The sequence below is a fragment of the Triturus cristatus genome, chromosome 2_1, assembly GCF_964204655.1.
Source record: "Triturus cristatus chromosome 2_1, aTriCri1.1, whole genome shotgun sequence".
NCBI lineage: Eukaryota > Metazoa > Chordata > Amphibia > Caudata > Salamandridae > Triturus > Triturus cristatus.
The window spans coordinates 941,854,627-941,879,813 of record NC_140581.1 but is presented as its reverse complement, the minus strand read 5'-3'; positions in this window follow the sequence as shown (position 1 = coordinate 941,879,813).

Sequence of the window (25,187 nt, the reverse complement as noted above, 5' to 3'; positions counted from 1 at the left end):
AGGAGGCTACGTGAGAGGGGACTGAAGTATGCCATGCTCTTCCCAACCAAGTTGCGCGTCGAGTACGAAGAACGAACCTTTTTCTTTGACTTGCCAGACGAGGTTGGGGAATGGCTCGACAAATTGCCTCAGCGGCGGACTAGCGGGGATCATGCTGGCGGAGCGGAAGGAGGCCATGTCGCAAAAGAGTGAGGACTCTGGTGATTGAACATTCTGGCTAAGCACGGGACAGTGGTTCGCTTATTTGTTTTTACTGCTAGCTATTGTCCGGGGGTGGCGAGGGTACAATGGGATCTCTTTCCTCCTACGGGGTTTCTTCTTGTAGATTAGCTTCTGCTAGGGCGACAGGCACACTGCAAGTTGGAGGGGCTTTTAGGCTTATGCAGGGGTGCAGGGTGGGGGGGTGGTTTGGGCTTGTTGGAGTGTCTGTTGTTGTTCTTCATTTTGCAAGGTATCGCAATGCAAGTCTCGTGTGCTGCTCTCGGGGGTGGGTGGGGGTCTCTTGCCATTCTGTGATGGGGTAGGGGTTTGAATATACTTAGTTGGAATGTTAATGGCTTGGGGGATCGTATTAAGCGGGGGATTGTTTTGCAATTTCTGAAGAGGTGCTCTCCTGACATAGTTTTGCTGCAGGAGACGCACCTGATAGGCAACACGTGTCATGCTCTCAATAGAAAGGGTTATAAATTTATCGCGCACTCTGGGTTTTCCTCGGGATCTCGGGGGGCTGGAATACTTGTTAGGACCTCGCTGCCGTTTGAGATTGATTCTACTACTGTCGATGAGAGGGGGCGCTTTGTGGCGGTCGCGGGGAGATGGGAGGGCAGGACACTGGTTTTGGTTTCTGTTTATGTCCCTCCTGGCCTGCAGACCGCCACATTTGCCGACTTGGGGAGGGCTATGTTGGATCTCCCCGAGGGCGTGTTGGTAATGGGTGGTGACTTTAATGCAGTTGGTTCCGGATTACTAGACAGACATCCGCCAAGGGACCCCGGGGGGGCGCAGAGATGGCTCCCAGATTTTATTGATACACTAGGTTTGGTTGACTGCTGGAGGCTGCTGAACCCCGCTCAGCGGCAGTACACTTTTCACTCTGGGGCACACAGCAGTCTCTCTAGAATAGATTATGTTCTCACCTTGGCTGCCCACGCTTCTTTGGTGTCCGAGGCTAGGCACATGGCCAGGGGCATCTCCGATCATTCGCCGGTGTGGATTTGTATGGATTTTGGCCGTGGAGCGGCGGGTAGGGTTGCCCCGATTAACCCCTGGTATTTCCGTGACCCTAGGACTCGTAGCGCGTTGCTGAAAGCGGTTGATCTCTACTTTTCGGAGAACCTTGGCCCGGTTACCTCCGCGGTGTCTTTGTGGGAAGCGTTTAAAACAGTACTGAGAGGGGAGGCCCTCTCCTTGATAGCGGATGTCAAACGTCGGAGAGATGCGGTGGTGGCGCAGATCGAGGCTGAGATAGTGGCATTAGAGTCTGTCCTGGAAGATGAGGTTACGGCGGAAACACTGCATAAGTTGAGATTAAAACAGTCTGAATATAAAGCACTGGTGACAAACGCGGCTAAGGTTCTTAGCAGGGAACAACAAGGGCGATTGTATGATGTGGGCGACAAGGCTGGGAAATTAATAGCGTGGTTAGACAGGAAAGAACGAGTGAATAGAGTGGTGCCAGAAATACTGACTGATGGCGGGGATATTGTCACAGAACCCGATGGGATAGTCCGGTGTTTCGCGGACCACTTCCGCATGGTCTATACGTCTGTGTCGGACAGGCCGGAGGAAGACTCGCATGAAGTGCTGCGAGACATTGCCCTGCCTTGTCTATCCGACGTCGACAGGGAGGACCTTGATGGTGACATCACCGCGGATTTGGTTGCAGTTGCTATCTGCTCGCTACACCCGGGCAAGGCCTCGGGCCCGAATGGCTTGCCGATCGAGTTGTATAAACTCAGGCCGGATAAGATTGCTCCGTATTTGCGAGATATGTTTGTAGAGGCGCGGGAGCATGGGCGTCTCCCATTTGACCAACGTCTGGCGACAATAGTGGTTAAACATAAAGATGGCAAGCCCCGGAACAGATGCGGATCGTATAGGCCGATCTCCCTACTCAACGCTGAGCCAAAAATCCTCGCCAAACTGTTGGCTAACCGTTTGATCAGGGTCATTGGGGACTTGATCCACCCGGACCAATCCGGGTTTATCCCACACCGCAACACTGCGCTGAACCTCAGGCGACTCCATGGCGTGCTCGCGAGGGTTGGGACGCTGCGGGAGTCGGCCATCTTGGTGTCACTCGATGCCATGATGGCTTTCGACACTGTGGAATGGCCGTATCTGTGGGCAGCGCTCACAAAATTCGGCTTCGGACCGGGTTTTATAGGCTGGATTAGGCTACTTTATAAGGAACCTTTGGCTAAAATCACGGTGAACGGTAGGGCGTCATCTCCGTTCGAGCTTGGGAGGGGCACCCGGCAGGGGTGTCCTCTGTCGCCACTATTGTTCGCCCTCGCCCTTGAGCCGCTGGCGGCATGGATTAGATGGCAGCCAGACATAAAAGGGATCCGATGGTCGCCAGACCACGAGGACCGCATTTCTCTGTATGCAGACGACATTTTGTTATACTTGACCTCACCTAGGAAATCCCTCATAGTGGTCTGTGATGTTTTGAATTCTTTTGGTAGAAACTCGGGTCTCGCCATTAATTGGGGAAAGTCGCATTTATATGTCCTCAGTGGAGACGCCCCTACTGTCCTGCGGAATTGCTCCATCCAGATCGCCCAGCGGGGCTTTCTGTACTTGGGGATATATATTTCCACCGATCCCTCTGTCCGATACGAGAAGAACCTACTCCCTCCGTTGTCACGCTTGAGACGGGACGTTGCGGGTTGGAGGCGGCTACCGCTCTCCCTCCTAGGCTGCGCCGCATTGTTTAAAATGATGTCTCTTCCCCAATTTCTCTACGCCTTACAGAACACCCTAGAGTTAGTTCCTGCCTGTTATTTTCGTGAGGTGGAGAGCCTCCAGCGCTCGCTGTTATGGGACGGTCGACCGCGTATAGCTATAGCAAAGTTGACCCTTCCATGGTATGACGGGGGGATAGCACTCCCTGACATCAGAAGATATTATTGGGCTACCCAATTGGGAGCGATTAACCACGGTGTTTACGGTCCGGCGTTGAACCCTGGGTTTGCTATGGATCGGTGGTTGTTGCGCGGGGGTAATTATCTTAGGGCGCTGTATTCCAAATCATTGGATGGGTCCCTCACAGGACCAACCAAGACGGCGGTGCATGTGTGGAAGGCGGTTACAAACTCGTTGGGCTGGAAGGACAGACTTACCCAGGCTACTCCGCTTTTTGAATCCGATATACTAGGGAAATTATGGCACACGAAAGGGTTTGAGAAGTGGGACCTAATTGGGATTTCTAGAGTTGGGGATTTGCTGACTAAGGGTAAGGTGAAATCGTTTGAGATGCTGCAGACGGAGTACGAACTGGGGGGTACTGAATACTTTCGATATGCCCAGGTGCGTCACGCTCTGCTATCTGTCTGTGCCGAGGGGGAGGTCGTGCCTGAGTCTTCTCCTTTGGAGGATCGGATTCTGGATGGTCATATGCCGGAGAGTACAATCTCCTTGATTTACAAGAAGCTTGTAAATGTTCGGACCGACCTCCTCCTTGATGTGTGAGAACAATGGACTAGGGATGGTCTCGAACTGGACGATGAGGACTGGCAATATGCCATCTCCTCTCCGAAGGAGGTTGCGATCCCGGCTAGACTGCGGCTGGTGCAGCTTAAGATACTTCATAGGGTTTATGTCACGGGGCCCTGCCTGATTCATATGGGTTTCTCTGACGATGGCCTGTGCAAGAGAGGCTGTGGGATGTTGGGCACCTTTCTACACATTATTTGGGAGTGTGGGGAGATTGTAGAGTTCTGGAAACAAATTCATGATGTGATGAAAGAGGTCACGGGTATCGCACTCTTCCCGGAGGCAAGACGATGCCTATTGAATGTCTGGGGTTCCACCGACTATGATGCCGCCCAGACCCAATGGGTGACCCTGGGGAATATGGTGGCGAAGCGAGATATTGCGCAGCTGTGGGGATCCCACAGACCTCCCACTTTGGTAACATGGATGGAAAATATGGACTGGGGCATGTTCCGGGAGAAAACGGTGTACAGTGCCCGAGGTCGCCCTAAGAAGTTGCATAAGATATGGGGGCGATGGAACCATTATAGGGGAGATATTTGTGTGCCCCCGGGTACTGAGATACTCGATGTGCACCTTTCCCCCTAGCTCTACTCCCAACTATATACGTAAAATAGTTCATAACCTGGAGTCCGTACCCCTGCTTTCCCCTCACCACTTTGGCGTGGTGTACTGCTCCGCTGATGGGAGTGGGACCTCGCCCCGGCTGAGAACTAGCGCATGCTTATTATATGCTTTGCCTTGCTTGTGTTTTTATGTTTTGGTTTACATTAAAACTAAACCTTGGTTACTCCTGATGTACGTATATGGACCTTCCTACGTATTATTCTCATCGTGCTGCCGGACCTCCGGGATGTCGGCTGAATAGCTGTGTACCATGTTGACGTAAATAAAGGTTTTTAAAAAAAAATAATAATAATAAAAATCGCTGACCAAGGCGGGAATGTGGTAATATGGGACAACTCTGCCTGTGTGACAGAGGCACATCGTCAATTGAGAGATATGGAGTATTATGAAAGATTAAAAACGAATCCAACGATGGATATAAAAAGAGATCTGGACAAAAAACTCCTGGAATGGTCATCAAAAGACCTCATTGCCGAAGAAGAAAGATAGTATCTTACTGTAGATTTCCCTATAACATCTACTATCTATTTCCTGCCCAAATTGCACAAAGATACTAAGAAACCACAAGGCCGCCCTATCCTGTCAGCTAAAGGCTCATTGTTAGAGCCAATTAAATTCCTACATTAAGGATACTAATGACTTACTAAGAAACCTACACAATACACCTTGGCGTGAGCCCTACAAACTCATCCCAATAGACGTCATATCTCTTTATACAAACATAGAGAATGAGATAGGTATTAGGGCTTGTAATTTCTTCCATCAGGAAATAAAACATCCATTACAGTGATCACAACAGGATGTTACTTGAAATTATTTCGTGTGATACAGAACATCTTTTTATTTGGCGAGGAATTATACCACCAAAATATGGGGACCACGATGGGGTTTTCCTTTAGCCCCAGCTACGCTTGCCTAACAATGGGTTGGTGGGAAAAAGAGGTAGCAGGGCACCCACAAAATGATCAATTTGTGGATAAAACGATAATGTGGATCCGCTTCATTGAGGATTTGCTAATCATCTGGTATGGTACTGAGTATGACTTTCAGGAATATTTTGAAATCCTAAATACCAGTATAGCAAATCTGAAATTCACCTATGTGATTAGCAAGGAGAAGGTGATATTCCTGAATACCGAAATTTACATCAGGAGCAACCAAATACACAAAACTCTCCATCGAAAAACGACAGCCACCAATGCAACATTACAGGCTACAAGTTTCCACCAATTATCATTAATCTCAAGCATACCATACGGCGAATTCCTGAGAATTCGCAGAATCTGCACTTAAGAGGAAGAATGGCAAAAACACAGCGCAGCTACTGCAGAAAGATTCGAACAAAGACAGTACAACAAAAGCATAATAAAAAGAGGCTTAAAGAAATCAAATGAAAATCATTTAACTCCAAAACACAAAAATGTGACGCAAGAACCAGAACCTCTAAGGCTAATCATTGATTTCTCTAAAGAATCAAAGGAGGTAATCAAATTTCTGAGAAAAATTTAGAAGATTTTTGCAGATGGATACCACTGTAGGAAGACTAGTGGGTAAACACCCAAATATCACTTATCGTAGAGCCAGAAATTTAAAAGATTGGCTAGTGCAAAGCCATTTCAAAGTAAAAAGTAAAAAGAATGATCAATGGCTAAAAACAAAGGGCTTTGTCAAGTGCCATAACTGCAAGGTCTGCCAAATTGCAAAACCTACTACAGAATTTAAATTAGCCAATAACAAAGTGTGGAAAATCAAAGAGCTAATCCTAATCACATGCAAGAGCCAATTTACAGTCTATGCGATTGAATGCCTGTGCCTTCTCAAATATGTAGGCAGCACGATATGTGAACTTAGAAAGAGAATACTGGAGCACGTTCGGGCCACTATCAATAAAGACAAAACAAATGCAGTGGCAAAACATACGGAGCAACATCATAAGAGCGATTGGAAATTGCTCAAATTCTACGGGATTGAAACAGTGCCACAGAATGATCGTGGAGAAAAAAGATTACGGCAAAAGGAATCACGCCACATCCTAAATTTAAGAACGTTAACACCTAATGACTTGAATCAAAGTGAGGAATTGTATATCCATCTACAAAACGTGAATTGCTTTCCTGACTTCATGTTTGATGAGAATAAGGAAAGGAAGGGAAAAAAAGAAACTAAAAGCACAAGAAAAACAAACGTATGATGGATCAATTAATTGTTAAAAATAATGTTTAATGGGCCCCAACGATTTAATGGAATAACATTGAAAAAGGTCAAAGACAAGAACCGGTCAAAATGAACCCACTGGAGGGAATTGAAAGAGAAAACTTTATAAAATATTGTAAATGACCATCAATGACATTTTAAATTTATTGACCCATTATAGAATGTTTACTTAAATTAATTCACTTTCACCTTTTGATTGTAAATAACAATTATTTTTGTTCAATAATTGTGCTTTCTTCACAAGCATCTAGCACTTTAACTAAAATTGCTCAATGGCACTACATCTCCCACAATGCTTTAGAGCGCTTGACAAAAAATAGACAGAAAATTACATCAGAAATTCAAAAAGTACTTTACTAATTGTTTGTTAAGCATGACTAGGATCGTGAATAAGGTCTTATGTTAAGACCGAAACGCGTTGGTCAGATGCCTTCACCCTGACTATGAGCTAAGAAAATAAAAGAAAAATTGTAAAAGTCCTACGTGAGTGCAACCCTCTTTCTTACCTGTCGGGAAGGATTTGTGATTAATAGGAAGCGGTCTGGCTCGACCGCGTGATCCCGCACTGTGAATGAGCGCCGCTGAGTCCGACGAACAGAGCCAAATTCGGAAGATATATATAACAAGGTGACCGAAATGTTATGGCATTAAGGGCAGGGTAAATAAACTATTATTCCAAGACAAGAGGAGTTTGTGCTCTGTTTCCGGAACCGTCAAGCATAAAGACGGCGAGAGCGATTTGGAAATCAATATATATATATATATATATATATATATATATATCCATTACTCCGTCGTCAAGCATTTGCAGAAAAGACGAAGATAGACCCAGGTTTGTGTGCTTCTTTACAGATTTATTTCACAAGCCCACACACCATCGCCATTACGCGTTTCAGCCTCGTGGAGGCCTTGATCACATGGTCACATGGTATATATCCACAGAAAAGCACTCCCGTTGGAGATCGTAGCCCATTGAGGGGTGGCACGATGCCGGTGGAGTATACCGGTAATTTAATATCCAAAAAAGAACGGAGTTCCGTTCGTGCGCTCAGATCAGGTAAAAAGTTCACCAACTCCCAAGGGTCATTCAAAAGGGGTTTATTATTTTCATAAAGCCAACGTGGCGCGTTTCACCCGCTGGGGGCTTGTTCACACACCCGTTCTTTTTTGGATACATATATATATACACATACATTCATAAATATATATTGAATGCATATATGGGCTAAAATATGTAGGAGGCAGAGTGTGTCCATTAAATAAAAGAATATTGGAACCCATACAGGCAGTCCAACATAAGGACATGAGTTACGCAGTTGCCAAACATTATGCACAAACACACAACAATAACTGGAAAACCATGAGGTACTATGGTATTGCACATATACCCAAAAATGAAAGAGGAGGGGACAAAAGATCACAACTCCAGAGATTGCAAAGCTAATACATAATAAGATTGAGAACGAAGATAACTTTTAGCCTGAATGCGGACAAAAAACTGTATCTACACTTATAAGTAAAGCACCATTTTTATGAAACGGACAATAGAAATTTGCACTAAACAACAGGGAAGTACGAACAAAGACCATGGGCACTCAGCCAAGTGGAAACTGTGAATAAATGGGTCACTTAGCCAGAAGGCGGGATCATTAAGTGTAGATATATTTGAATGTATAGGTATTCAATGCATATTTTAAAATGTATATTGGAATAATATAGAAGCAATTCTATATGATATATACATACTGAAAAGAAAAAGCGCTAATCAAGGAAGTGTACTTAGAAATGCAGCATAACCTTCTTTGCCATCCATATATGTTTTGTACAGCAAATACAAAAAAAGTATTCTAAATGGTAAAAAATAATTGTTTATGGTAAAACTACCAATCCCAGAATGCTTCATAACTGGCAGGGCAGGTGAAAATGTAAATAAAGTTGAAAAAACAAAGTACTCACTAACCGTGAGCAGAACTCGAGAGAGTTGAAATGGGTTGGTGGTTGCTCGATGCAATAAATCAGTGAAACATTACTGAAGATTGGTGTGCAGCGGGGGGCGTGGCCAAGCCGCGGGCTGAGATGGCCGCGCGGTGTTGAAGCTCCGTGGCCGACTCAGCGCCAAACCTGTCTTTCCCGACCTCCTGATGCGGGCAAAGGCTGCCCGGACCCGGCGCTGACTCCCCTGCTCTCCTGCAGCGACCCGGAGTGGTGAACGAGCCCCGATTGAGCCCGGAGCGAGCGACCGAAGACTCGGCGGCCGGGGAGGTTGGTGCGGCGGCGGCGGCCGACGGCGATGCGGGTGGCCGGGGGGTGCTGGGGGGGGGGATTTGAGGGCTGGGGCGCGGTCTGGTGTGGGCCCGCTTCGCCCCCTCCACCGCCGTTGGCCTGCAGCGGCTCGGGCGTTGGACCGTTGCTCGGCGCCGCGGCCGCTTCCTCCCTCGCTGGCCCCTCTCGGGTTCCCCGCGCTGTTGCGGACTGGGGGCCTGGGGGGGCGACGACGCGGCTGACTGGCGGTGGGGGTGGGCTGGAGGGGATCTGCGCGGACCTAGCGCCCGGGCCGCCTCTGCCCCCCTTCCCTGGGACCTGGCTCGACCGCCCCTGGGGCTCGCGGCCTGCGCCGTCCGGGCCCCCTCTCCCCGGCCCTGGGTCGCCTGGCTGCGCCTGCTGTCGCCCGGATTGATCCGTGTCTCGGATCCCCGGAGAGGCGCCCCCTGGTCTTTGGCACGAGGAGGACGCCTTGTAGCGGTGCGGCCTGTGCTGGTGCCCGGGCCTGGTGGACCACGTGATCGGAGCCTGCGGGGTCCGCTGCATCGCCCGCGCTGCGGGCCGAAGAGGTGGCGGAGTCGTATCTCCTTCTGAGTCATCGTCCCAGTGCCTCGAAGCTGCCTGTTGGCACCCCTCCCGCGACTGGCAGTCTGTCCTGGTGGGGGCATGGGACGAAAGGACCCCAAACAGAAGACTTTGCCCTTTGAAAGGCTCCACGATCAGCCGGCGGACCAACGCCCAGACATGTCGGACCCTGCTGGAGGCCAGTCCACTGGCCCGGCGGCTGCTGTTCCACCCCCAGAATGGCTTCAGGAGATGCGTGCTGGATTCAGGGCCCTCGATGGGCGCTTTGATGCACTGAACAAAACGTTAGAAACGATGGGGGCGAAGGTCCAGGCCCACGATAAGCGTTTGGGGGAAGCTGAGACTCGAATATCTGCGGTGGAAGATAGCGCAGCGCAGGACACTAAACGCTTAGACCGGCTGGAGCGCATACTAAAGGAAGTGGCAATCAAGAACGAGGACTTGGAATCGCGCAGTCGGCGCAATAACGTCCGAATCACTGGGGTTCCTGAATCCACGGCTGCCGGCAGGCTGGACGTCTTTGTTGAGCAACTATTGTCGGACATTTTTGGGAGAGACTCCTTCACACCAGGCTTTGTGGTTGAGAGGGCGCACCGCTCACTTGGGCCGCGACCTAACCCGGGGCTCCCTCCTCGCCCTCTGATCGCCCGGATCATGAACTTCCGAGACCGGGATACGGCCCTGAGGCTGGCCAGGGAGAAGGGCGAGATCACCTGGCAGGGCTCGAGACTCTCGTTCTATCCTGATTTCACCGCCATGGTACAGGAGGCTAGGCGCAAATATGTTGGGGCGAAGGCTGCGCTCCGCAACTTGGGCCTTAAATATGGTATGCTGTATCCGGCCCGGCTGAGGGTTGACATCGATGGCCGACCGCGGATATTTGACAATCCTACTGCGGTGCAGGAGTTCTGCCGAACATATAAACCACGCAGGGGCCCTTCGGGGAGCGATGAGGATGGACACACCCCACCGCGCAGTGGTTCTGCGCTTAGCCAAGACCTGTTCTCCGGCTCTGGGCCTGGTTGAGTCGGTGCCCGCTACGCAGCTTTGACTTTTTTTTCTGTCTGTTTACAATGGGAACGTTGAGACACTTTGCTATTCCCTGTTTTTTTCTGGGGTGCTGGGTCGGCGGCGGGTCGTTGCCATTCCCCTTTGGTTGACACCGCCGGGAGCATTTTTGGCTTACAATGCCTATTTTTTGTTTAATTGTAAATCATTGGTATTGCTATTTGAAACTTCGCTTTTCTTCCACAGGTTGGGGTTTGCCTCACGTTTGCGTGATGTGGCTGGGTGGGGGGTGGGGGGATGGGGTGGGTAGTTTGGATATTCTTGACATGGCTGGTCAGATTGTAACTTGGCGGATACACGGAGACGCTTCTGCTTTCCTGCTCTCATTGTTAGTGGTATGGCAGCAACGGTACACATAGGCTTACATGAAGCCCCCCTTGGTCTTTCACTCATGTCTTGGAACGTCAGAGGCCTGAACAATCAACGGAAATGTAAGCAGGTACTACACTATCTGAATCGACACAAGGTCGACATTGCCTTCCTACAAGAAACGCATTTACACACATCGGTTTCCGCTCGCTTTGCGGCTTCCTGGGGCGCCCATAGATACTTCTCCAATTTTAGCAACTACGCCCGAGGCACCGCGGTGCTGATTCACAAGAGAGTCCCATTTCACTGCCAGCTGTTCCGGGGGGATCCTGAGGGTCGCTTCTGCATAGTACGAGGGGTGTTGATGGGTCATGCGATCGTCCTGGTGTGTGTGTATGCCCCTAACACTGATTCCCCGGAATTTTTTCATGCGCTGACTGCCCAGCTTGCGACGCTTGAACCAGCAGGCCTCATTCTTGGCGGCGACTTTAACTTATTGCTAGATACTGCCTTGGATAGCACATCTGGGGCTGCTCCTTCCAAGCCCAGAGCGCGGCGCGCTCTTTTAGACCTTTGTCAGCAGTTCTCCCTAGTAGATATTTGGCGCAGGCGCAACCCAAACACCACTGCCTACACACATTTCTCGGGGCAACACAACACTTGGACCAGACTTGACTATTGGCTACTGTCCCCGGGCCTGTCCCCATGGTTTAGTGAGCTCCTTACTCTCCCTAGAACGTACTCAGACCACTCCCCTGTCTTGCTCCGCTTGGATGTCCCGCGCCCCGAGGGTTTTGAGCGGCAGTGGCGATTCCCTGGGAGAGCACTGCTGGATGACTTATTTGTCCACGAGATTTCCGAGGCGATAGAGGACTACTTCACGATTAATACAGGATCTGTAGACTCACAGGCTGCGCTCTGGGAGGGGTTTAAGGCCTACATCCAGGGGGTTTGCATAGCCAAGCACTCTGGGGTTTTGAAGGCGCTGCGCGCAACCATTAAGCAACTGGAGGCACAGCTAGAGTTGATTGACGCCGAGGCGCAGCGTGGGCGGGATGGGGACGTGACCGCTACGCGGCTTCGCCTCCTGACTGACTTCCGGGAGGCTGCGGACAGGGAGATTCTGTATCTTGGGAAGTACCAGACGGCGCGTAGATATGGTGAGGGAGATAGGCCGGGACGCACATTGGCTCAGGCTTTGAGGCCTCCGTATGGTAAGTCCTTGATAGTCGAGGTGAGGGGCGTAGATGGCTCGCTCCGCACAACTCCCACAGCGATCAGAGACGAATTCCTGTCCTACTTCTCCGACCTGTACAAGACCAAGTTGGGGGAATCCCCGGCCTCCCGTGCTGCCTACTTGTCGGAAATCGCACTGGTGTTCCTCGATAAGGGCATGCAGGAGTTCATGGCGGAGCCTATAACTGTTGCGGAGGTGCGCGGGGCGATTAAGGTGCTTCGCGGGTCCACAGCCCCCGGCCTCGATGGCTTCTCCGGGGATTTTTATAAGGCTTTCTCTGATCAGCTGGCGCCACAACTGATAGAGGTGTATGCAGAGGCTCTGGAGCGCAGCTCCCTTCCGGCTACCCTCAGCGAGGCGGTGATAGTCCTCCTTCCGAAACCAAACAAGGACCCGACGTTGTGTAGTTCCTATCGGCCCCTCTCCCTTTTAAACTTTGACTACAAGATCCTGGCAAAGATAGTGGCCAACAGGCTCTCTCAATTGATGGAATTTATCATTTCGCCCGTCCAGTCGGGCTTTGTCCCGCGCCGCTCTACGTCTTTAAATCTGCGAACACTTTTCACGGTCCTACATAGAATTAACCCTGCCACGCCTGCTGCGGCGGTCCTCCTGGATACCGAGAAAGCCTTCGACACTCTAGAATGGCCTTTCTTTCTCTCCGTCATGCAACGTATGGGCATGCCGGAGAACTTCCTTGCCACTACGAGGCTTTTGTATAGCCGCCCCACGGCCCGACTGCGTATCAATGGCACACTGTCCTGTCCCTTCTCTTTAACGCGTGGCACGCGGCAGGGCTGTCCACTCTCACCACTGCTGTTCATTTTGGCCATGGACCCCTTGATCCGCCATTTCCAGGAGCGCCATCTCCACAGAGGTCTCCAGTTCCGGACGGGTCCCTTGCTCGCGTCCCTCTACGCAGATGACACCATACTGTATGTAAGAGAACCGCAGGTCAACCTAGCCCCCCTGATACGGGAGATCCTTCGTTTCGGCGCACACTCCGGGCTGGGCATCAACTGGCATAAGTCCGTAATCTTCCCATTGACCAGCAGCACCTCCCCATGGCAGTGCGAGTACCCGTTGGAGTGGTGCTCTGACTCGGTTCGGTACCTGGGCGTACAGATCCATCTTAACACGGACGAACTTATCCGCCTCAACTATGGCCGCGCTTTGGACAGGCTGGAGACTCAGGTGGAGGGATGGTTGAGACTCCCACTGTCTATGTCGGCCAGAATTGCAATCGTAAAAATGATAGTTCTCCCTAGATTTTTATACCTCTTCAATAATATCCCCGTCCCCATCACCCGGGCCTTCTTCACCGCGCTGCGATCCCAGCTGATCAGGCTGGTGTGGGGCGGGAAGCACCCCCGGATCGGTTGGAGGACCCTCACGCTCCCTCCTGATAGGGGCGGCCTCGGGGTACCGGATCTGTACTTGTACTATCTTGTTGCGCAATGTGCGCATGCCTATGCCTGGTACCACCCTGACGCCCGTATTCCGTTCCTGCGTCCTGAGGCGGATTTCGTTCTCCCGGGCCGTTTAGCGGCTGTGTTACCAAAGGGGGTTCCCCGGGACCCAGTTGATATTCAAACGGTGTCCACCACAAGCTGGGCGTGGCACCGCCTTACTCGCTATCTAGCCCAGCCTCTCCTCTACTCCTCTTCTCTTCCACTTCCTAACCCCGGATTGCTGTCTGGCACGGGGGAGGCGCTGGTTCAGCGTACTTTGACAAAGTTTCACCTTACTAAGATCGGGGACCTCTACCCTGGGGGCCACATCTTTTCGGTCTCGGAGGAAGAGCGCTTTGGTGAGGCCACGTTCATGGACAAATTTGTCCTGCGTCGGCTTTATTGTGCGGCTCGTTCAGACATTGCGGGATTCCCTCTCGAGCCCGCATCCTTGGAGCCTCTAACTCTCCTCATCGACAATGACTCGGGGGCCCATATGGTATCTAAGCTTTACAAGGCATGCGCGGCGCTGGTTCCATGTGAGGATGGCCGACTGCGAGCGGCCTGGGAGGCAGATTTAGGGAGGCCGATCACAGACGAACAATGGACCGCTTGTTGCAAAGTCACTAACACGATCTCGCTCAATAGTCGACACAAGCTCCTCCATTATAAATTTCTTCGCCGCTGCTACATGACCCCAGCTAGGCTCCATGCCATTCACCCTGCGCGCCCACACACATGTTGGAAATGCGCTGCACCACACGCTGACTTCGCACACCTGTCCTGGACGTGCCCCAGACTGCAATTATACTGGACGCAGATACACGAGATCCTTGGCGCGATGTTGGAGCTCACGCTGGTTCCCACTCCGGAGGTTGCGTTATTGGGCTATACAGTGAACTTCCCCAAGAACGTCCGCAGGCTAGCCTCCCTGGGCCTACTACTCGCCAAGCGTGAGGTGGCAAAACATTGGGGCGGTAGAACGGCCCCCACGGCCGGGACATGGCTCACATCTATGGCTTATTGCAGCACAAACAGCGAGATTTACGCCAGTATCCTCCCTGCAGTTGCGCGTCCCAAGGATATCTGGAGCCCCTACAAGACCTATATCGCTAACCTCCCGAGCTCTTCCCCACCGCGAACCAGTTCCGGAATAGTGCCCACGGGAGTGGGGTAGATCTGGTAGTCCTCCCTGTTGGGAACTGGGTGAATAGGCGCTCTCGGGGCGGGCTGCACTGGGGCAGCTGAGCCGACAATGGGGGTACCAGCTGCACATGGTTGGGGAGTCCTGACTGCGTCATTTCCCTTTGGTGAACACGGGCGGATGAGACGAGTTGGCTCTGGAAGGGGGGTCTTTCTATGGTCTGCTGCCATGAAGTTGTACTGCTGTTTGTATATGAGGGGGGAGTGTACTGCTGTATCTCCGCAATTGTTCCTAAAGATCTGCACAGCCGATATGCTTGCATTGTTATGTTTTCCAAAACTCAATAAAAAAAAGTTTAAAAAAAAAAGATTGGTGTGCAGCGGCCTTTTTTTCTTCAAAAAAGTTGCTGTACAATGACAAAGGGGGATTAGGTCTACCCCCACCGCTAGGATCAACAGAGGAGTGGGCCGTCTGATCATTAGACCACTTTGTGCAACATATATCTATATCTATATCTATAGCCATATTACCTACTGGCAGTCGCCAGTAGGTAGTTATAGTTAGGACCTATTTTCCAGAGGAAATCCGCAACATTCTATTTGGAATAACGTTGCCGCCGATTGACGAATCTTCGCGAAATTTTCCAAACTTTTGGCCAGCTCCGGTCCGCTCCTATCCTGAAAATTTCACTGTGATTCGTAAAGCGGGGGCCGAGAAAAAAGGGGGTCCCAAAATGCGTTTTCCCCATGCATTTTCCCATAGGACCTGTTGACGCAGCTACAGCCCAAACTGCTGAGCGGAATTACACCAAACTTGGCAAAGAGGTCGTCCTCGGTTCAGACTCGTGCCTTTTGCTTAAATGGTGTAAATCCGTTCAGTAGTTCCTGAGAAAATTAGAGTTAAAAAGATAGATATATCTGGGCGGAGCCTAACCACACATCTCATCGTGAGATCTGATTGGCTGTCAGTACTTCATCCAAGAAGTGTTGGCAGCCATCTTGGGACCAATATACATGATAGCACCTCATTAAAAAGCATTGCAGTTAATAGAAGTTTTTAAGACTTTAGTTACATTATAAATCATTTGTTGATGGTACCATACTAATTTTAGGAATTGTGGTGTGTTCTAAGGTGATTTTACCATGTGAAAAAGCCTTCTGCTGTGATATCATGAATCAACTTTGAGAGAAAACTATTTTCTCATGCTTTTCCCACAGAGGTTTGGAAGGTGATCTATAAGCTAAACTGAGAGCATATTTTCTGTAAATTCACATTATCGTTCTCAGTCATGTGAGAATGAGGTCTGACATTCTCAGTAAAACATGTACATCCAACAAGGGCAGAGTCTGTCAGTTGATTCCTTTGTGTTCTGCTGCAGCTTCCCAGAGTGTTCTAAAGAACAACTAGAGTGCTAACAGTCCTACTTTTGACAAACGTATTGCACACCTGAAGCCATCTTGGTTGGAATAAAGTGGTAACTCTTAAAACATTTAATTTAAAAAGGAACAAAATGAAGGGGTTCGTTTTGCCATAGAAAGTATGATTAGTGCTGTAGAAAGAAAAATTAGGGCACATTTTGAGTGACTTCTCAAATCCTCTTGTATTTCATTAAAAAATTCTGACATGCAGACTGAAACATGCACTTTCAATACCAGCAGCAGACTTCCCTGGTGAGCAGTAGCTTTACTACAGTGATCTAATAAGCAACTAGAGTGCTAACATTCTGAATTTACGGCAAATGTGTGACACATCTGAATGCCTTCTTGATGGAATCAAAGTAAAAAACTGAAAGTATTTCCTACTGAGGAGACTGTAGTAAATGAGGAAATTAGGAAACTTCATAACAAATAAGTCTCCCAAAATGGCCACCAGAGACAAAAGAGCCCAAATGTAGCCCATATATCACACAGATGTAGCCCAAGTATAGCCCAATGATAGAATGCCCCAGAGTGTTCTAATGAACAACTAGAGCGCTAACAGTCTTACTTATGACAAAAGTATGGCACACCTGAAGCCATCTTGATTGGAATAAAGTGGTAACACTTAAAACATTTAATTAACAAAGGAACAAAATGAAGGGGTTTGTTTTGCCATAGAAAGTATGATTAGTGCTGTAGAAAGAAAAATTAGGGCACATTTTGAGTGACTTCTCAAATCCTCTTGTATTTCATTAAAAAATTCTGACATGCAGACTGAAACATGCACTTTCAATACCAGCAGCAGACTTCCCTGGTGAGCAGTAGCTTTACTACAGTGATCTAATAAGCAACTAGAGTGCTAACATTCTGAATTTACGGCAAATGTGTGACACATCTGAATGCCTTCTTGATGGAATCAAAGTAAAAAACTGAAATTATTTCCTACTGAGGAGACTGTAGTAAATAAGGAAATTAGGAAACTTCATAACAAATAAGTCTCCCAAAATGGCCACCAGAGACAAAAGAGCCCAAATGTAGCCCAAATATCACCCAGATGTAGCCCAAGTATAGCCCAATGATAGAATGCCCCAGAGTGTTCTAATGAACAACTAGAGCGCTAACAGTCTTACTTATGACAAAAGTATGGCACACCTGAAGCCATCTTGATTGGAATAAAGTGGTAACACTTAAAACATTTAATTAACAAAGGAACAAAATGAGGGGGTTCATTTTGCCTTAGAAATTATGATTAGTGCTGCAGAAAGAAAAATTAGGGCACATTTTGACTTCTCAAATCCTCTTCTATTTCATAAAAAATTCTGACATGCAGACTGAAACATGCATTTTGAATACCAGCAGCAGACTTCCCTGGTGAGCAGTAGCTTTACTACAGTGATCTAATGAGCAACTAGAGTGCTAACATTCAGAATTTATGGCAAATGTGTGACACATCTGAATGCCTTCTTGATGGAACCAAAGTAAAAAACTGAAAGTAATTCCTACTGAGGAGACTGCAGTAAATGAGGAAATTAGGAAACTTCATAACAAATAAATCTCCCAAGATGGCCACCAGAGACAAAAGAGCCCAAATGTAGCCCAAATATCACCCAGATGTAGCCCAAGTATAGCCCAATGACAGAATGTCCCAGAGTGTTCTTAAGAACAACTAGAGCGCTTCCTGTCTTACTTATGACAAAAGTATGGCACACCTGAAGCCATCTTGATTGGAATAAACTGGTAACACTTAAAACATTTAATTTAAAAGGAACACAATGAGGGGGTTCATTTTGCAATAGAAATTATGATTCGTGCTGAAGAAAGAAAAATTAGGGCACATTTTGAGTGGCTTCTTCTATTTCATTAAAAAATTCTGATATGAAGACTGAAACATGGACTTTTAATACCAGCAGCAGACTTCCGTGGTGAGCAGTAGCTTTTAATGAGCAACTAGAGTGCTAACATTCAGAATTTATGGCAAACGTGTGACATATCTGAATACCTTATTGATGGAATCAAAGTAAAAAACTGAAAGCATTTCCTACTAAAGAAACTGCAGTAAATGAGGAAATTAGGAAACTTCATAACAAATAAATCTCCCAAGATGGCCAGCAGAGACAAAAGAGCCCAAATGCAGCACAAATATCACCCAGATGTAGCCCACATGTAGCCCAATGACAGAAGTGTGCAAAACACTTATTTTTTGTGTATTTGCAGTTTTATATTGTGCAGACTTGTCAGGTATTGGAGTGCTTTACATGAGCATTGGTTACATCACACAAGATCAAATTCATTTTGGTTGTAGACATGGGGAGATTAAGTGATTTGACCAGAATCACAAAATGTTGAGCTGAAGCAGAAACTCCAACCTGGTTCCCCAGTTGCAAAGTCTGCAGCTCTGGAAGTAACACCACATCCTCTCTCCTTGGTGTAACATTTGATCAAGTGGTCAACTGGATAAAAAAAATAAAGATTACAAATAATTTAAAAGTTCTTTGTTGCTATTTGAAAACTCATCTTAGTTTTTTAGAGCACTAACCATAATTCTGATGCTAATAAGACCCTCTCATATATTTAATTTCTAAAGGAAATGCTCTAGGTATTACAGTTTTGATTACATCAAGATGACTTCAGGCGTTCCACACTTTTGTAATAAATATAGAATGTTAGCAATCTAGTTGTTCATTGGGATACTGTTGAGAGGCAGAGCCAGGGGCACGGACTCTGAAAATTGAAGGCAGGTAGGACAGTGCAGAGGCAACAATTTGACCACACTGGGCAGGCAGGAAGGGCAGTGGCAGCACAACAGACTACGGAGGGCAGTGGAAAGGGGGGCATTGGCAAGAAACCAACAATACAGGACTGGCAAGAGAGGCTGTGGCAATATAATAGACCATTATGGGCAGAAGGAAGAGGCAGTGGTAGTACAACCATACATGCCAACAGACCAGTTTCAGCCAGGAAACGTCCAATGTTTTTAAGCTCAAATGGGCTTTATTTGAGCTGTCTCCTGTCTCCTGTCTACAGTCCCCAGTTTTTTTTCAAAATCTCCCTCTTACAAAGTTCAAAATGTTTGCAAGTATGGTACATTGGATCATGGTAGGCAGGAGGAATTGGGGTAGGGACATGGACTCGGATAACTGAGGACAGGAGGGACATGGAGAGGTGCACCAAACTGACCCTACAGGGCAGGTATCAGGGTTTGCAAAAGCACAATACACCACACAGGGCATGCAGGAAGGGAGTGCAGCACAACAATCCATAGAAAGCAATAGGGAGGGGACAGGACCATGCACATGGACAACAGAGAACAGAGGGGAAAGAGGCAATGGTAGCTAGCTGACCATAATGGACAGACAGGAGAGAAAGCTGCAGCATAACAGACCATAAAGGGCAGGAGGGACGGATCAGGGGCATTACAATGGAACAGACAAGCCAGGAGGAAGGGAATAGGGGTCTGCACATGGAAACAGAGGGCTGGGGGCAAGGGGGCAGGGCAGGAGCAGCAAGATGACCATGGAGGTCAGGCAGGATGGGCATTAGAAACAATACACACCATGGAGAGCAACAGTGAGACTATGATGGCATACACACAGACCATGGAGGAAAGGTGGGAGGGGGTCAGGGGCAGCTAGCTGACCACACAGGGAAGGTGGGAGGGGCCATGGCAGCACAGAAGACCATGCATGGCAAGCGGGAGGGTTAGTGGCAGCACAATGGCTATGATGGGCAAGAAGGAGGGTGCAGGGGCATGCACGAAGGACGATGGAGGATAGAAGGGAGGGTCAGGACCTGGGCACAGACAAGAGAGTTCAGGGGAAGGGGCCCTCACAACAGACTGCGCGGGGCATGCAGGAGGAGCAGTTGCAGCACAACAGACCAGGGAGGGCAGCTTGGGAGCTCGCCTTAGCAAGATGGCGGCCGTGATACTGGCCGAGTGAGGTGGCGTTTTTCACTCCGCTGGACCACGTTGACACTCTAACGGTCCTATTCCCTTTGGCAGCTGACTGTGTTGGAGAGTTGTCGGGGGAAACGCTGAGGAGGAGGTTCGTTTTCACCAGAAAGCATGGTTAGAATACGAGAAACGCAAATTAAAAGGAATCCAAAATAAGACGAGGAGTCTCGCACCGCACCCGGTAAATTTGAACACTGCTGACTACTGACCGGAGCTCTCTTTTTCTAAACTGCTATTTATCGGCTAACATCAGAAGTTGAGAGAGATTTCTATCGCAGTAAGCCGAGCAGAAGCAGAAACAGAAGCAGAAACAGAAGCCGTTGGTACCTTGCATGGTGCATGGTGCTCTGCCGGAGATTTTGGAGGAAAGGCTTGCGGCTCGAATTCAATGCTCCAGCGTTTCAGCATTTCAGGTGCGATTCTACACCCTCTACACCCGTAGTGGATTCCGTTTTCAGAGACACCGCTATTCAGGGTGAAATCTTGGAGCTGTTTCCCCCTCAGGCAATTGGATTCCCAAAACGTGAGTAAGCTGAGAACTGATTTAATTGACACAGTGCAACGGAGTGCAACGGAGATTTCTCTCAGATATTTCTTTGAACTCGAGGTGAGATGGTGGCAGTGGAAGCTTTTTGATTTCGGCATTGTGTTTTTGAAAATCTGTATCGGTACAGATTGAGCCGATTGAGCTGCCGGTTTAAAAGGGGACTGCAACATTGTATCATTGTATCATTGTAAAGCCGTACATTTTGATACATTGTTAAAACCTGGTGCCGGGTGCTGTCTGAACTCGGATATCTCACTCAGATGAGAGGAGAGGAGAGTTTGCTGCCTCTCTAATCCTCGGGGATTCTAATCTGTTTATTTACCAAACTATTTTTCCAAACTAATTAGAAACTGCCACCGTATGCTGCTTCATGTTTTTGAATACCGGAATCGTTTTTTTCAAAGCCTAAAGTCATTGTATTACGTATGGCATTAGCATTTTGCCTGGATATCCTAAGATCTGCCCTCTCATTAAGACGGTGCTGGCATTGGCGGGTTGTTCAGTGTCCGAATTTCAGCGTACTTTATACAACGTCTAACAGAAAGCCTACCTTTTTTGTGGATTCCCGGTCTCCTTCCAGGTTTTTCTCTGACTTTTCTGCTTTATTGGTAATGCCACCAAAAGCCTCGAAGATAGCCCCCAAGCCGGCGAAGTCTCGTAATCCTATTCGTAATTATCCGCCAGACGCTGAAGCTAACATCACACGGACCACTCGGAGGGGGAGAGCTCCAATGTCAGATAAAACTCCTGCTCAGGGGTCATCAGCTGCTACAACTGTAGCCTCAACCTCATCCTCGATACCGGGTAAGGTCCAAACTCTATCTGATATTTTTGCCAAACTGGGAGCAAGGGAAAAAACTGCTGCATCTCTCTCTACTGCTTCGTCCACTACATCGGTATCGACAACAGTAGCTTCTACCTCTGCTATCTTGTCTTTCGCAGCGCAAAATCCCTCCTCGATGGATATCCACGCTCTCCCTCCTCATGTTGTGACTGACCCTGTGACTGACTCTCCCCACTCGGTCTCCTTAGTGGCTACCCCTGATACACTCAGCATATCTCAACCTACGGTGCACCCCTCTTCTCTGATGGACCCACTTCCCGCGGCTCCCCTGGTGCTTGTCCCTGGTTCTGCTCCATCCCAGTGCATTCTGGATGATGTGGTTTCAACAGCTCATCAAGATGTTATCAGTGCGGGAGCCCCGGCAGAGTGTTATATCACAGGTGCGATCAGTGACTCAACTGAAAAATTTTATTCTATATCAGACCACTCGCTCTCTGACGAGGAAGAGGGTGATCCCGATCTAGAGTGGTCAGATTATGACAGCGAAGCTGGTGACTGGCGACCCAGTGTGACTACAGAAGCCCTGGCTACTGATACAGTTCGTAAGGCTCCTGGTATCAAACCCCTAGGAGATCAATCCCAAATTGATCTTCAGATATCATTAAACTCTAATGTTGGGGCGTCATCGGACGTGCCGGAGGAGGTCTCTCTGTCAACAATATATCACACAATCATCCAACATAGAGAAGCAACTAAGCAAGAGAATTTACGCACTCAGTCAGTGTGTCGTAAATTGCAAAATTCCCTTCGACGTGTAATAAAATCAACAGCTGAGATTAACACAAGAGTTACTGAAGCTGAAGAGAGGATCTCAGCACTTGAAGACGCTGCAGCTGCTCAAAAAGACTTGGTCACTGAGGTTAAGGAACAGCGCAAAGATATTATATGGAAATTGTCGGATCTTGAGAACCGCTCAAGAAGGAACAACCTGCGCATTCTGGGAGTTGAGGAGGATATTGAAGGAGGTGATGTCCGGCAATTCATAGTCGAGCTTTTCACCGAAGCATTTCCAGAGGTTACCCAATGGAATTGGAACCAAGAAATCCAGAGAGCACATCGCTTTCCGTTCTCAAAAAGAAAGAAAACATCCACTAACAACACTAACAGTTCTTATCCACGTGCTATCCTGGTTTGTTTTAACACTTTTCTTGCCCGTGAATGTGTATTTGATTTAGCTCGACCTAACAAAAAAAGAACTGCTAAGGGCTGCCAGTTTTTTGCTCGACCCGACCTGGCAGCAGAGACAGTGGAACGCCGTTGGCATCTCCGTCAGCAGATCCCTCTTTTTCAAGCGAAAGGTGCCCAAGCCTTTTTGCTTTTCCCAGCAAAATTGAAAATAATATATAAGTCAGAAACAAAATTTTTTCTTTCTGAAATAACCGCAAGGGACTATCTGGACACAATTTAGAGGAAAAAGGAGTGGAAAAAATGGCAAAAGGGGAAAAGGGGAAAAGCGAAGAAGGAAAAAATAAAGGGGAAAAAAAAAAAAAGGGAAAAAAATCATTATTCAGAATGGGGATTATCATTTATTTTTTGGATATTGCGTATATAACATAAAAAAAATGTTGCTGTATCTCTTCTTTTTTCCATTTTCATTTTCATTTAGTCAATGTGTTATAAGGACGCCAACAGATTTCTTTTTTGCTCTCCATCACCTGAACATGATTTTGATAGGACTGACTCTCCTATAATATTAATATATTGTTTTGGCCCAGCGGAGCGTGGTGTGACGCTTACTCAACCATCACAAGGACCCTGGTCCTGAGCTCCTGTTTTTGGTTAAGGGGTAGGGGGGGGCAACGGGGGGGGAGGGGGGGTTGGAAGGTGGGTTGGGGGGGTTGGGAGGGTCACTGGGTGGTATTGTGGTGGATACTTGAGGTGACTGGCGATATAAGTAAGATGCATGGCAGTGTGATTCCAATCTCATCTAAGATGTTAATTATGTGTTTTTTTTTTATATGTTGGTGGTATACTCCATATAATTTTTCTCCAAGGTATACATGTGTATACATATATGATGTTCTTCTTCTTCATTCTTCTTTACTATATCTAAATGGCAAATCGTAAATTGACTTGTGCAACCTGGAATATCTGCGGGTTAAACGATCCTAGGAAGCGTAGGATCTTTTATAAGTTGATGCAGTCTATGCAAGTGGATTTGATCTGCCTGCAAGAAACTCATATCTCTTGGGCCAATCGGCATTACCTTAAGTTCTTAGGTTATGATTTAGTGGCTACTACCAGACAAACCTCCACTATAAGGGGCGTTGCTATTATTTCAAAAGCAGGGGTTGCCCAACTCAAGAGAACTAAACAAGACAATACAGGTAGATGGTTAATCGCTGAATTGCTCATTAATAATTCTGTACTTTCGATCTGTTCAATATATGCCTCTAATTTGGATGATCCACAGATTTTGATGGATTTGAACGTAGAATTAGCTAATTGGTCGCACCCGTTAATCTTTTGTGGCGATTTTAATATTAATATTCCTAGCGGGCTAGACATCACTAAATCAACCAACTATATTGGTAGGAAACCCCAGGTTTATAAAGCACTTCGTATATTAATACTTGAACATGGTTTAGTAGATATATGGTATGCTAGTAATCCAGCTCTTAACGGGTTCACTTTTTATTCAATACCCCATCAAAAACTGGTTCGTATAGATTATGTCTTTGCCTCTGTCGAAGTTTTGAAATCTATTAAGGTATGGCTTGATCCACGGACTATATCCGATCATAATCCCATAATCTTTAGCTTTCCTTGGAATCGACCTCCGCATCATATTAGACCCTGGACTTTTGACAGGAAGCTACTCTTGGATAAACTATATCAGGAACGGATGTCAGTTTGGATTCCAGACTTCTTTTCAATCAATAGCTATTCAGCATCTGTAGGCCTAGTCTGGGACACCTTTAAAGCTGCCCTGCGCGGGGAAACTAAGAGAATTGCTTCCTATCGATGGCAAACAGAACAGCAAAATTTTAAAAATAGAGTTCTAGCACTTCAACAAGCCGAGCTAGACTTAAGCACCAGTATTCGCATCGGTGGAGATCTAACCACCTGTCAGAAAGCGGTTGCTCTTGCCAAGGTTAATCTCCTTGATCCTCTATATGCTGATATAGCTACTAAGTACTTTCAATTTCGTACATCAATGTATGAGTTTGGTGAAGCGTCAGGCAAGGTCCTGGCAAAAAGAGTACAACAAAGGGCAATAGCCAGCCATATAACAAAGGTTAAAGATCGATCTGGTATTCTACAAGATTCACCTAATGGTGTGTTAAACACCTTTGTGGATTTCTATTCAGCCTTATATACTGAGGAGCCAAACATATTTCAGCAGCAACAAAGCCAAATGGATCATTTTTTAAAATCCCTCGAAACTCAGACGACCTCTGCTGATCAGAATTTAACCTTGGCCGAACCTATAAGTTGGGAAGAAATTGAAGCTGCTATAAAATCTCTGTCTTCTGGCAAGGCGGCAGGACCTGATCTCATACATCTTGAATTTTATAAAACTTTTTCGCATTTACTTAAACAACAGATGCTTGAAGTTTTTCAGCTTGCTCAGAGGGTGGTCATTCCTGAGACTTGGCGGCAATCGACCATTGTACTATTCAAAAAGAAAGGAAAAGATGAACTAAATCCAGCATCATACCGGCCTATAGCATTGATTAACACCGACAGTAAAATTTATTCCAGGGTTTTAGCATGTCGTCTTGTTCAAATTATTTCTCCGTTAGTTTCTATTCGTCAGCATGGTTTTATTCAGGGTAGAGATACTACTGATCATATCAAGCGTGTTATTG